Source organism: Pyrgilauda ruficollis, unplaced genomic scaffold (genome assembly GCF_017590135.1).
Source record: "Pyrgilauda ruficollis isolate IOZ18807 unplaced genomic scaffold, ASM1759013v1 scaffold61, whole genome shotgun sequence".
Classification (NCBI taxonomy): domain Eukaryota; kingdom Metazoa; phylum Chordata; class Aves; order Passeriformes; family Passeridae; genus Pyrgilauda; species Pyrgilauda ruficollis.
The window spans coordinates 756123-768742 of NW_024527822.1; the positions used below are offsets into that span (position 1 = coordinate 756123).

Sequence of the window (12620 nt, forward strand, 5' to 3'; positions counted from 1 at the left end):
ACCCTTGAAAAGTCTGGGTTGGAAGAGACCTTAAAAATCATCTGGTTCCAAGAAAATTGCCATGGGCAGGGACACCTTCCACTAGACCAGGTTGCTTCAATCCCCATCCAGCCTGGCCTTGAACATTTCCAGAGACTGGGCATCCACAACTGGGCATCTTCTCTGGGAAACCTGTTCCAGTGTCTCACCACCCACATAATGGAGAATTTATTTTTTACATCTAACCCAAACTCCACTCTTTCATTTTGAAGCCATTCCCCCTTGGCCTACTATTCCATGCCCCTATTAAAACTCCTTCAGCTCTCATGGAACCCCTTTAGGCTTTTTAAGGGCTGCTGCTCTAAGCTCAACCTAGAGGTTTCTCTTCTCTGCCTTTTTTGTCCCCAGAGATGGGTCAGTTTAGCACCTTTTTGCCCCTCCCAGTTTGTCCTCCATAATAAGGATGAGCAGGAGCCTGTGTACCCTGCAGAGTCATCTTCTCCATGCTGGTTCAGAATCCCTTTGGAAAAGCAAAAATGGGATAAAATAGGAACATTTTTGACCTCTGTATGAACAGATTGTACTTAGCTGTTGTCACTGTGGCATAATAGGAGAGGATTTGCTCTTGTGAGAAGGGATGGATATGCTGTAATCCCCCTTAGCCTGGTCCAGCACATCATGTGTGGTCTGGGTGCTGAGGTGCTGCTGCAGATGAACTGACTTGTTCAGGCTGTAGCTGTATGCAACCAAAATTAATTCCAGGATTAATGTTTAAGCTGGCTGCGAGAGGCTCTTCATCTCATAGAAATGCTGCAATTGTTGGGCTAAAGGTACAGTAACCTCTCCAAAAGGGATGAAATAAAATTCACACAAAATTTTTAAAAAGTAAAAAAAAAAAAAGAAAAAAAAGAAAAAAGAAGTTTTTTTTAATATACAATTTCATATAATTAAAAATATTTCCTTTGTGTCCAGCTGTCATGTTTGAACAAATGATTTTATTTTTCTGAGTGATATTTTTTTCGCCAATGAGTCAGGTCCAAGAGAAAATCACAAACCTGGTCTTTGAACTTACTGAACTGAAACTCTTTGATCCCCTTGAGAGGTTTTTCTAGCAATACTCAAAGCCCACCAACTTGTTTAAATGGAGCTTGGGCCATGGGCAGGGTTGGCTTCCAGGAGCTGACAAAATCAAAGTTTTACGAAAGAATTCCCAGTCTGAGGCACACCCCACCACCCCACCCAGGAGAGGGAGATTATGGGAACTCATATCACAGAAAGATCAAGCTTCAGTTTAATCACCTCTTGTTAATGCCTTTCTTATATTGGATTTTAATACATTTTTAATCTGTTTTTCATTTTCCATGCTTTATCACTGGGGTGATCAGAGCAAACAGGAACCAACCTGATGCTGGGACCGAAACACAGCAGAGGAGGTGTAAAAGCAGAAGTAAAATTTCCCAGGAGGTTGTGGAGTAGGGATGTGAACTGAGGACTTGTCTGGCAGAAAAAAACCTAAACTAGAGTGAGGCAGCTGATGTGACAGGGCCTTGTTGTGTGACCTTGAGCCCCTTTAGACTCTGTTCCTCCAGTCTTTTGATTGAATATTCAGTGAAAAAATAGAATCACAGGAGTGCAGAATGGTTTGATTTGGAAGAGAACTTAAACATCATCCAGTTTAACACCCCTGTCACTGGCAGGGACACCTTCCACTAAGCCAGGTAGCTCATATTCTCCTTTAGTAAGTATTTTTATTCTAAAGCACTGACCACATGAAAATCTTCATCCCAGCTACCTCCTCTAAGTAATACCCCACAGAGAAAAAATAAAAATCTTCCAAACTTATGATAATGATGCAGAGAATCTGTCAAAAACCCCTTCTGAGGAACTTCTCCCATCCCCCCCACAGGGAATTTATTTTCCCTCCTGTTCAAAAAGACCCTTATCAACGTTTCAATCTTTCCATGTAAATACACTGACAAGTGTCAGGCCCTGGCAAACCTGTAATTAAGGCTGAATACAATTTGCTAATAAAAGCCAAGAAACCCTGGGCTGAGTTTACTTACATTATCCCCACTGGGCACTTTCCATCAGAATCTTTTATCAGCCTCTGCAAATGCCACTTTGACATTATTTTTACTGAATCAGTCAAACGTGGACACAACACCAATTCTCGTCCTTGCAGAGAAGATGCTCCAGCTGCAGAAATAAAGATTTGTGCTGTTTGTTGTTGTCATTGCAGCTCCTCTGACTCACAAAGCACAGTGAGCTTTTGGAAGGAGAGAAAGAATGAGAAAAATAGAGGAGAGGAAAAGAGAGAATTGGAGAGAGAGAGAGGCAGAAAACGTGAGCCAGAGATTGTGGCAGGCTTTACAAATTGGCACAGCCTTATCAACAGCATTTCATGGTTTTCTGGAACTCTTTCAAAGGGAACTTGCCTTTGTGTGCACTGGCTTAAGCTTTACTAATATTTAAAGCTATATTTAAAAGTTTATGAAAATTACTTCTGAGTTCCTCTGTCTCTTAAAATCACCAAGGCCAATGTTTGCTTCTTGCTGTTATTCCACTCACCCCCCTCTTCCCGCATTTTTCTGTGGTTTTCCCGTCCTCTTCGTCCTTCCTTGGCAGGGTCCCTGCCTTTCCCTCTCCCTCCCATTTGCTGCATTCCCTTCACCCAGCCTCCCCCCTCTCCATTTCTAGGGAGCTGGGAGAAGGGTTTTGTTTGGTGGGACTGTTTGTGATGGGCGAGGTCCAGCTCCGAGCAGCGCCGCTCTCCACTACAGCAGTAAGTGTGTAAGTAAATACATCTCTCACGCTCCTTCTCTTGGCTCCCTGCTTGGGCAGAGGGTCAGCTGGCTTTTCTCCTTGCTCCTGCCTATGTCTGGGTCAGTTGAGCACAGTCTGACACCTCCAACGACCCACAGTGGCATCTTCATCCAAACGCAGATATGGAAATAGCTCAGGTGATTCCTAGCACAGACACACACTGCTTCCAGTGGGATTTCAGGAGAGAATTTATCCCAGCTTTCCACTGATGGGTGGAGGACTGATGGGAACCCCAGACTGTGTCCAGATTTGCCTGCAGCCAGTGTTATTTGTGTGCAGATAGGCACTGGGGATTGTGCTCCTGGAGGAGGGAAGTCTGAACGTGTTTAACATTTTGGTGCGCAGATGTGCCCTTGATTCTGGGCATGGATGGCAGGAGGACACTCGAAGGGGAGGGTGGTCCAACACAGGCTTCTGTAGCTCTCCAAAAGCTCCACTTGGGGTAGGGTTTGCTTGCCTCTCACTGTTTGATGGCTGTGTCTGAGCTGCTTGCCTTTTGTAAAGCATAATGTTGACAGACAACAGAATATTCTATGATTCTATGATCTGCCGAGGAACTGCCTCTTAAAAAGGCTCATTTTTCATCAGGGCTGTTGTAGCTGCAGATGCCCCTTAGCTCTGTGAATAAATAGACCTCAGAGGTCTACATACAGGTTAGATGAATCTTTTTTGGGGTAAATGACTTGGAGAAGTTCAAAAATATTAGAATATTAGAAAAATAATATAGTCTAAAAGGACTTACAATATTTTCATGTCAGACTTTGAGCTGTATAATAAAAAAATCTTGTTAGCTAATGTGGTTTTAAACACAAAGTGTGTGTGACTACATTACTTCAACCCAGAGAGCCCTGCTGGTCCAGCACTGTTTCTAAGAGCAGTCAAGAATAAATGTTTAAAGAGAAGAATAAACTACTTATAGAAAAATAAAGTGTCTGTGCCTCCAGCAATCACTGATGTAGACATCTTCAGGAGACTACATTTATACAACCAGGCTTAACAGCCTCCACTGTGTCTATCTGTTGAAATTTCCCCCTTTTTGGGGCTGTTTTTAAATAAAAAGTTAGTACCTTGGGTATATCCAGTGGCAATGTCCCGTTTTCCTGGTTTATTCCCAGCTGATGATCCCATGGGTGATTCGGTGCCTTCACAGTGCCCTGGAAAGTGCCTGCTCTGCACCTCGGGCAGTTTGGTGGAGTTAGGCTGACTTCAGACAGGATGATCTTCTACGACTTTTCTGCGACTTCAAAAGAGGTAGGCAAATGTGCCCTATCTGAGGAAGTGACCCCTTGATTTACCTTATTCTATGACATTAAAAAGAGCAGCTTTGGTGTAGGGGAATGTCGAGCAATGCTCTCATCTCTCAACGCTTAAAAGCGCAGAGGGATGAACCACAAGGATAAGCTATAAATGACTTTTGTATCCCATAATATATCAGTTATAAGCAAATCCTTTATATAAATGAAACCCAGATCCTTTAGATTCCCTTTGAAGAAATCTTGTCCTCTGGCAGTGGGAACTGCAGTGGTGGGAGTGACGGAGGTAGTGGCTGGAAGACACGGCTGTCTGCTGGAGATAGGATCGACATTCCTGCAAGGGACAACTGCAAATTTGGTGTTGCGGTGAGATTAGAAATCCCCTTAGATTTTATTGGTGTTTTTGGAGAGAGAGAGAAAGTAGATTTAGAAAAATGTGGTATATAGGCACATGTAGTCATTTATAAAATCTAGATGGTAGCACCATGCTCTGTGGTGGAAGGTATATTCAGCTTTAATATGTTTATCATCACAGGACTGATGGAGTCTATATGACCCTCTCTGTTTTACAAGGCAAGGGAAGGTTAAGTGATTTGTGGGGCCAGAGACTAAATCAGTGTCACAGATGGGATGAGAAAGGACGAGGTTCCAGTTCAGGTTGGATTCTTAGCAGAACAGGCAACACCAGAAAGAAATAATGTTCAGGCAAAAAGCAGTGGTGGCTTGTCACTTCAGTGCTAAGCAGAGCTGCTAAATGAAACATCCTCTGCCTCCTTTTTTTCTCATCAGATAAAACAGCAGCCAAAACGCTGTCTACATTCCCTACACAGACTCAGCTTTGTCTGTTTCCCATTTCCTATGTGCTGGAAAATTATTTTATTTTTATTCTCTAGAGGTCAGACATCTCAGTGTCCTGAATTTCTCTGAAACAGCAAATACTACCCCAGCCTGATCCTGTCACTGCAGCTCCCACTTTGTAAAAAAACACGTAGTGCCTATTAAAAAAACAACAATCATGCACTCCAAATAATTAGTGTCATTATTAGTACTGTGGCATAACCTGCAGGGCCCAATTAAGATCCAAACCTTATCACGCTAGGTTGGGGAAACATACATTAACGCACAGTTTCAGCTTTGAAGATTTTGCATTTTTAATGGATGGAATTAAGAGTGGGAAAAAGGAACTTATTCTCCCTATTTCACAGGCAGAGCACTGGGACCCGGGGTTATTAAGTGAGTTGCCCAAGGTCACGCTGGCTGTGTCAAAGGCAGGAGCTGAACCTGTGTTCCTACCTCCTGATCAAGGAGAGCTGTGAGATGGAGCTTATGGCTATGATGTGTCTTTAATACAACAGGGAAAGTAATAACCAGAAGAAAGAGCTTGGGAAGGAAAGAGGGAGGGAGAGGGATGCGTGTGATTGTGTCTCTCACAGCCAGGCTGTTCAATGACTAATAACAACTGGTCTTGACTGAGGTGCTCCGGGGGATGTTCATATTTCATCCCAAGCCACTTAAAGAGCCAGTTAGTCTTAGAGAACTCTGAGCCTATAATCTAATGCCCAAATAACAATATTTGTCATTAAGTCATTTTAAGTAGAACATGCACGTATATATGTGTATATTTACAAATATATACACACAAAGTGTTTTACTTGTTTAACCTACATCTGTATGTATATAAAATAACACATGCATACACACACACACACCCTGCCCTGTCTTAAAATAACATGGCTAAGTTGGGAGTGGGCCTACCACTGCAGCTTGGAAATGTAGATGATCTAAAGGTTGTTGTTAACTTTTTTTTAAAACCAAAAAAAGAAGAAACTGTTTCATTGAAATCCACATTTTGTAAAGCTGTGCTCAAAGAAAAGTACTTAAGTAATGGCAAAATGTCCCATTCTGTTATTTGGAGAAAAAAAAAAATTCTTTTAATTTCACTTTTTTTTTTTTTTTTTAAGTTAAATGCACTTTTTTTTACTTGATCTTTTGGGAAGGTTTGGGGTAGATGTAAAATTTAAGTATTTCAAAGTTAGTCAATTTTTGAATTTAGTCTGTCTGTTGAAAAAAACCCAAACAACAAAAGAGTTGGTATTTCAGGTAGAAAAAAAGGTTAGAATGATAAAAAAAATCCCATTAAGTGAAACATTAAATGAAAAATTTCATTCCCCTAGGTGGGAAATATTGTTGCCTCTGCCCTTGTGATTCAGTTCCCTGGGATAAATGCATTCTGGTGGAATCCCAACAGATATAATACACATTCCTCTGCACAAACTGTGTTGTTTATCACATGGGAGGGACCTGATGCAGTGATGAGAGGGGTCCAAGGCAGTGGAGACCCCGTTACAGCCACTTGGAGGAGGGTTTAACTCACAGCCCGTGTGGGACTGGGGCCTCTTGCACTGTAGTAGTGGATTCTGGCTTTGTTTCTGAAAAATATTTCCAGCCAAATAATTTTGTATTGGTTTGGTACCAAACTGATCAGTTGTGAATTTCTCACCTTGGAGGGAACCTGAGGATGCTGAACAAAAATCTCTTTGATGAAAGAGCTCAGTTTTGTCCTTAGAAAAAATGCAGGAAAGCAGCTTTTTTGCTTGCTACAGAGTGGGCACCCAAAATTAGCAACTTCATGTCACCTTAACCCTCCTGTACTTCAACCTGTGAAGAAATGAGAGCAAGAAAACCCTCTCAACACACAGAGGTGTTACAGAGAGAAAGGCATAAATATTTGCAGCACCTTCAGGTGTTAAAGTGATGGGCAATGAGGAAAGGACTGTGTGGAAATGAATCATTCTGTCTTGGGGCAAAACTGTGCTGACATGCAAAAACATTTGTCTTGAGGGTCATGCATCACACAAGGAAGAAAGTAAAATCCTAAAGATTTTGTGATTACGGCAGCTCTGTCCAGCCTCTGCACAGATTAAGGCCTTATAGGAAGAGAAAGAAGTGAGGGTGTATTTGCATTCCTTTTGCAGAGTGGATGTGTGCAGAATAGCAGCTTTAATCCCAGAACTTAAAAAGTGTTGGACGCTTGACTAGGAGATCTGAGTTATAGTTGTTTGATGTACTTTCTCTTTTTGCATCTCTTTGCACAGACACATTAGATAGGCAGCATATATTTACATTCTGGATTTATGAAGTTGGAGCTGGACGTTTTTCTAAATTACTGTGAAACTAATGCTTTTCACATCCTGCTCAGTCTATTTGGGCATCCTCATTTGCACTTCAGCTGGTACCGTGGCAGGTTTGACTTTGTTTTCCTCTTTCTGCTGCGTTTGTGGCACTCTCCCGTTTTCATATATTTCCATCTTCTGATTGAAGTGACCTTTCCCATTCACCCTTAAAATTCCACCCAGCCAAAAACTAGTCCTGCCTCCAGGCCTGTAACTTTGGCCTCTGTGTCCTGGGACAATGGGGTGAGGAAGGCAAAATAAGGGACATTCCTGCAGGTCCTCGGTGTGTGGATAACAAACAGGGCAGAAGAGACAGGCAGGTAAATCAGAAATCTCTCCATTAGCTGGTTAAGCATTTTGGAGTGACACCAGGTACTTTAGGAGGTGGCGGCCACAATGGAGGGACGTTGGCCATTTGATATTCATGAGATGAAGAAGGTTTAAGAAAAGAAAAGAAAGGGGGAGGGAGGGATGTGGGCTTTCTAATGTAAACACCATTATCATTTGAAAATCAATTAGCTCCTTGCACCGAGGGAATGAGGAGACTTAAGGCCCTTTTCTGAACTGCTATTGTGAGCCTGGGTTATTTACTTTAATTAAGAGGAGACAGAGTGGATTATTGTCTCAAACTAGGGAGTTGGGAAGAGTCAGAAAATTACACTCTACCTCACTGCACAACAAAGCCCAAGGCTCCAAACAGCAAAGAGACAGGCTCCAAACCCAGCAAAGTCGAAAAGAAATTAGCCTTTAATCTGGATTCGTCCTACATAAGGAGCAGTCAAAAGGAAGGAAGGTTTGGAGCCTCCTTGCTAAGCACCAGGCATGACATTGCAGTGGCTGCCACTGCCAGTTCTTCTGCTGGAACTTAAGATTGGCTCTGGGAGGGGTTTCTTCCCCTGGAAGGGTTAGAGTTTGAGAGCAAAGATTTCCTTCTTCCTAAAATTTGACACGTTGAAATGTCAAGTGTGGGGCTTTGTTTCCTCCTGCCCTCCAACACAATAATGGAGCAATGAATTGTTCTAGAAAGAAATCTAATTGTTGATGCAAAGATGTCTCTCCTGGATGAAGATGCTAATATTTTTTTGGCTCTTATTTAATTTAAGCAGCTTGGATTAAAAAATTAGGGAAAAAAAAGAAGAAGAAGGAGGGAAAAAAAAGAAAGAAGGAATTTGGCAAGTGACTAATCCACAATATTGTCTTATTTGGCATATGGAGAAACACCCCCCGAGGTATCTAATACTGAGATGTTTCAGCTCTGTTTTGCATTGCCCACTCTTACTCTGCATACTCTAAATATGTATTAAGCCAGTCGAGCATGGCAGCTGCTGAAGGAGTTGCCACAGCTTACTGGGTAAATAATGATCGTTTTTTAAATCACCTAAATGCGTATCTACCCCAAAGACCATGGCAGTGGCTTATGGGAATGCTGATTTGCATTTTAAAAATTTTGCTTGGATGTTATTTGCTGTTGCCGTGCCTCCCACTGATTGCTCCATGCTCCAGTTTTAAGTCCAGGGCCCAATTCTGCTCTCAGTTATGAATGGGAGAATAAGGGCTGACATCATTTAAATCAGCAACGTGAAGTCTAACTGAGGAAAAGCTCAGCGTGATGAGTTTTGCCAGGAATGCAACCTGGCACTGAGAATTTTTTGGTGATTTTGCAGCTTTAAAAATAAATTTGTGATAACTGAGTAGCACCTTTTATTCAGGGTGGGGTGTGAGGAGGGCTGTAATGGGACAGATAGGCCAAAGATGAGCTGCTGTCCAACTTCATGCTGAAGCAGGGAAGAGACAGATCCCATGTGAAAGATTGCAATCAGGCTCTGCTACATCTCTAGAATTCATCTTCCCAAAACAAGGCTTTGGGGTCTATTTAGGCCCTTTTTTGTTCATGGAGGGAAAAATTGTGTTTTATTCTGAATACTGACATACATCCAAGCTCATCAGCTCATAACCCTTCACAAAACTGCGACCATCCTCTGTGTTTTACCAACAGAGACACCTTGGCCTACAGCAAACCCAGAAACATGTGGCTCTGGAAGGAAATGGATGAGGCAGCTTTTCAGAGGGCCCTGAGGAACAAGCATATTTTTGTATATATCCAGTCAGAGTTCTTCCACACATTCAGAACTCTTTTCCTCCAGCCCACAGACCCGGCTCCTCCTTTGCATCTGGATCCCTTCTCATTTGGTCCTGTAATAAACCAGACCCTTTTCATATGAGAGGCATTCCCTTTTTTCTCCTCATGTTTCCCATGGATAAGAGCCTACCCATGCACTTTAGGTCTTGTTGAAATGCCTGCCCTGGCTCTGGGGTCCAGCAAAGCTGAAGTGTGTTAAGGAGTTCCAGCTGAGTGTTGGTTTGGCTCTTTCATCTCTCTTGTGAGTCTGTACATTTTGGAAGCTGGGCAACTAGAGCAGGCCTAGTGACTTGCACCTCAGCTGTGTCCTGTGACTCTTCCACCACCTCTCCTTGCTCTCTTGAGCAAAGTCTATGAGATTCAAGGTGCACAGACCTTCAGGTAGAAAGAAAATTTGCCACGACTCAGGCTTAGAAACTCTTGGAGATGAATAACTGCACCCTGTGACGCAAAAACTCTGAACGTCATGCAGTTGGTGTCACATCGTGGGAGGTGTAATGTCACGCAGATGCTCAGTTGTTCTCTCTCCTCCTCTGGCAGGGTATAGCTTTTAATACTGAGCCACAATGGCAGAGACAATGCATTAATTCCTCCCTTAGCACTGTACTTGCTGGATTAAAGTGTGTTCTTTATATATATTTTCTGCTTATTGTAATAGTACTTTGTGATTTTGAATATACTTAATTGTATTAGAAATGGTGTGCTGGAACCTTTTTTATCATTATTAATATGAAAATAAATAACAAGAGGATTTTTTTCCCCCCCAGGAATAAATCAAATCCTCCTCTGGAGTGCAGGGTCAACAGACCCACAGGGCTGAGCTGCTGGCTGCAGATAGTGTGTGTGTGTGTGTGCATAGATGACTACACACACGTGTGCCACCTATATTTGCATTCCTACAGCTGTTCATTATTTGTATCTATTATACAGTGGAGAGAGCACAAATGCATGCAATTGAGACACAATAATATAGGGATATGAAAGGCCCAATCCATCAGTTCAAGTGTGTTTGGGTTTAAGGAGAAGGGGACGTACAGATAAATACACTGATTTATTCTCGCTAGCTTTCTCTGCGTTCTGAGGCTGGGCCCGAGCCATCGAAGCTGCTGGAGCTGACAGTGATTTATATCAGCTGCAGGGTCTGGCCTGGAGCTTTTAAGTGTGTGTCAAGCACCTCCAGCACTTTCAGAATCTTTTTTTTTAAATGGAGTTTTCCAAATCAAAATCTGAGGGAACAGCAAATCCATTAAGAAGGCGAGCACACACTGTGTTTTGTGTTTAGGGATTCCTATAATATTTATGTTCAGCTTTGACCATCCGGCTGTTCAGAGTCACAGGCTATGGCCTTGAATAGCAATCATGGTCTCATTCCACAAGAACCCAAAGGTCCCTAAACACTGCTTGGCTTGAACTGAGTCCAGTAAGGAGATGACAGGCCAGGTTGTTAATTACAACCTTTTATTCTGACAGTCAGGCTACAGAGATGTCTTGGCAGCTTTCAGAGCTGTGTGGAGCAACCTCTTCCTGCTTTACACTGTTGTTACATGACAGAGAGCTGGAGAGCCCATTCAAAGAGCCAGAGATAACCACAGATTTTTGGGTTATGCTGCCATCTCTTCATTACTCTAAATAATACAGAGATGTGAAACATGGGATGCCCAGGAGTGCAGCCCAAGATGAGGGCAAAGGAGGTGGGAGAGAACAAGACAGTAGTAAACGTGGAGGGTACAGGACTGGGACCCGGGGACGGTATTCCTGGCCGTGCTGAGGACCTGGGCTAAATTCCTTCTTGTCTCTGCTTCCCGTCTATCTTTTGTGAAGTTAATTATAATCTCACTGCAGCAGAGGGTAGGGGCTGTTGCAGGACCCATGAAGACAATTGACCCTATTTGTGCAGATAAGTAGGTAAAAGTAATGGGAAGGAGCCCTGGGAAAAGGTAGGGGCTGAGGGAGGAGAAGGGTGAGACGGACTTGTTCCCAGATGAAGAAGGTGAAAGAAGGCCCAATCAGAAGCTGCTTGGCTTGTGAAGGAACTGTTTCCCTGAGGGGTCCAGCTGCCTAATTTTCAGGAGGGAAGAATTATTTTCTTTTGGGTGGAGTTGGCCCTGTCCTTTATTCTTTATTGGAAAATAAAGCTAATTTTGGAGTTTAAGTCTAAGCCCTTCTGGTCAACCAGAAAGGCACTGGCAGGAGTCATCATCAGCCTACAGCATATCTTGCCTCAGTGCAGCACCCTATATTATGGGTACTGAATGCCAACAGATTTTGCTGTTGTCATGATTTAATAATAATCAGGACATTGCATCCTCAGCTTCCTCCTATAACTCTTAATTATAAAGGAAACTTGCTAAATTTAAGCACTGGTGTAAACTCAGTGAAGAACAGATAAGAACTTGGATCCTTTTTTTCAGATACAATTGAAGGCAGTATTTATCATTAAATAATTTGCTATAGGTTTAATTTCTCTCCATGGGCTCTGTGAGCAAGGAGTTCATAGAGAAGGTTTATTTTTCCCAACTATTTTATTATCTTGGTTACCCGAATGTCTTGTATCCCTTTTTCCAACAAGGAATCAGAGTGGCTGCCTGGAGAAAAGATCTTTCCCCTTCCTGGATTCCTTTTGAAGCCACTGGCACAAGTAGTGAAAGAGGGTCCTCCAGGATGTGCCAGAAACAAGAGAGCTCCTAGCACTCAATGTCTGATACCCAAACCCAGTGTCTTGGCATTAGCTGAGAAAGTGCCTCCCTTCCCTGTGCACCTCACAGAGCCTGTTTTGTTCTCCCACCCTTTTCAGAGCAGGATTGCACTGGGAAGGAAGGATTGCAGCTCCTGGGCCCCCTGGCAGAGCGCAGCTGAAGAAAGTGTTGTCAAACACAGGCAGGGATCAACTTGCACTCTTTGTCCCTGATGCAAATGTCCAAGGGAGGTTGTTGTGAGGACGGGCTCAGCTCTGTTGCTCAGTGACTGAGTGGAGACTCAGGGATTACAGGAGCAACTGGGTAGTGGTGTCAACAGGGAGGTGAAAAGTTGCCTTTTGCTCAAATCCTACTTATTGGACAAATTCCAGAGCCAGGCCTTACCCAATTTCCATCTCATCCACAGTCTTAGGGGCTTGCCTGCATGTGCCATCTGGTTGCTGCTTTGCTCTTAATTTGCTCTCATTGACCCCACTGGAAGCTATTTCCTTGCTGGGATCAGTGGGATGAGTTGTAAGCATTCCCTAACTCTATGGTCTCAACACTCGTTGAGCTA

General features: G+C 43.0%; 1 long non-coding RNA gene across 1 annotated transcript in view; it reads left to right on the forward strand.

The window, feature by feature from the left end:
* Positions 1–2701: 2701 nt before the first annotated feature.
* The window catches only part of LOC121362346, a 66787-nt gene continuing 56868 nt past the window's right edge, over positions 2702–12620 (forward strand). The window contains exons 1-2 of the long non-coding RNA XR_005956498.1: positions 2702–2769; positions 3918–4053. This is a non-coding gene — a long non-coding RNA (uncharacterized LOC121362346). The remainder of the gene's footprint in view (positions 2770–3917; positions 4054–12620) is intronic.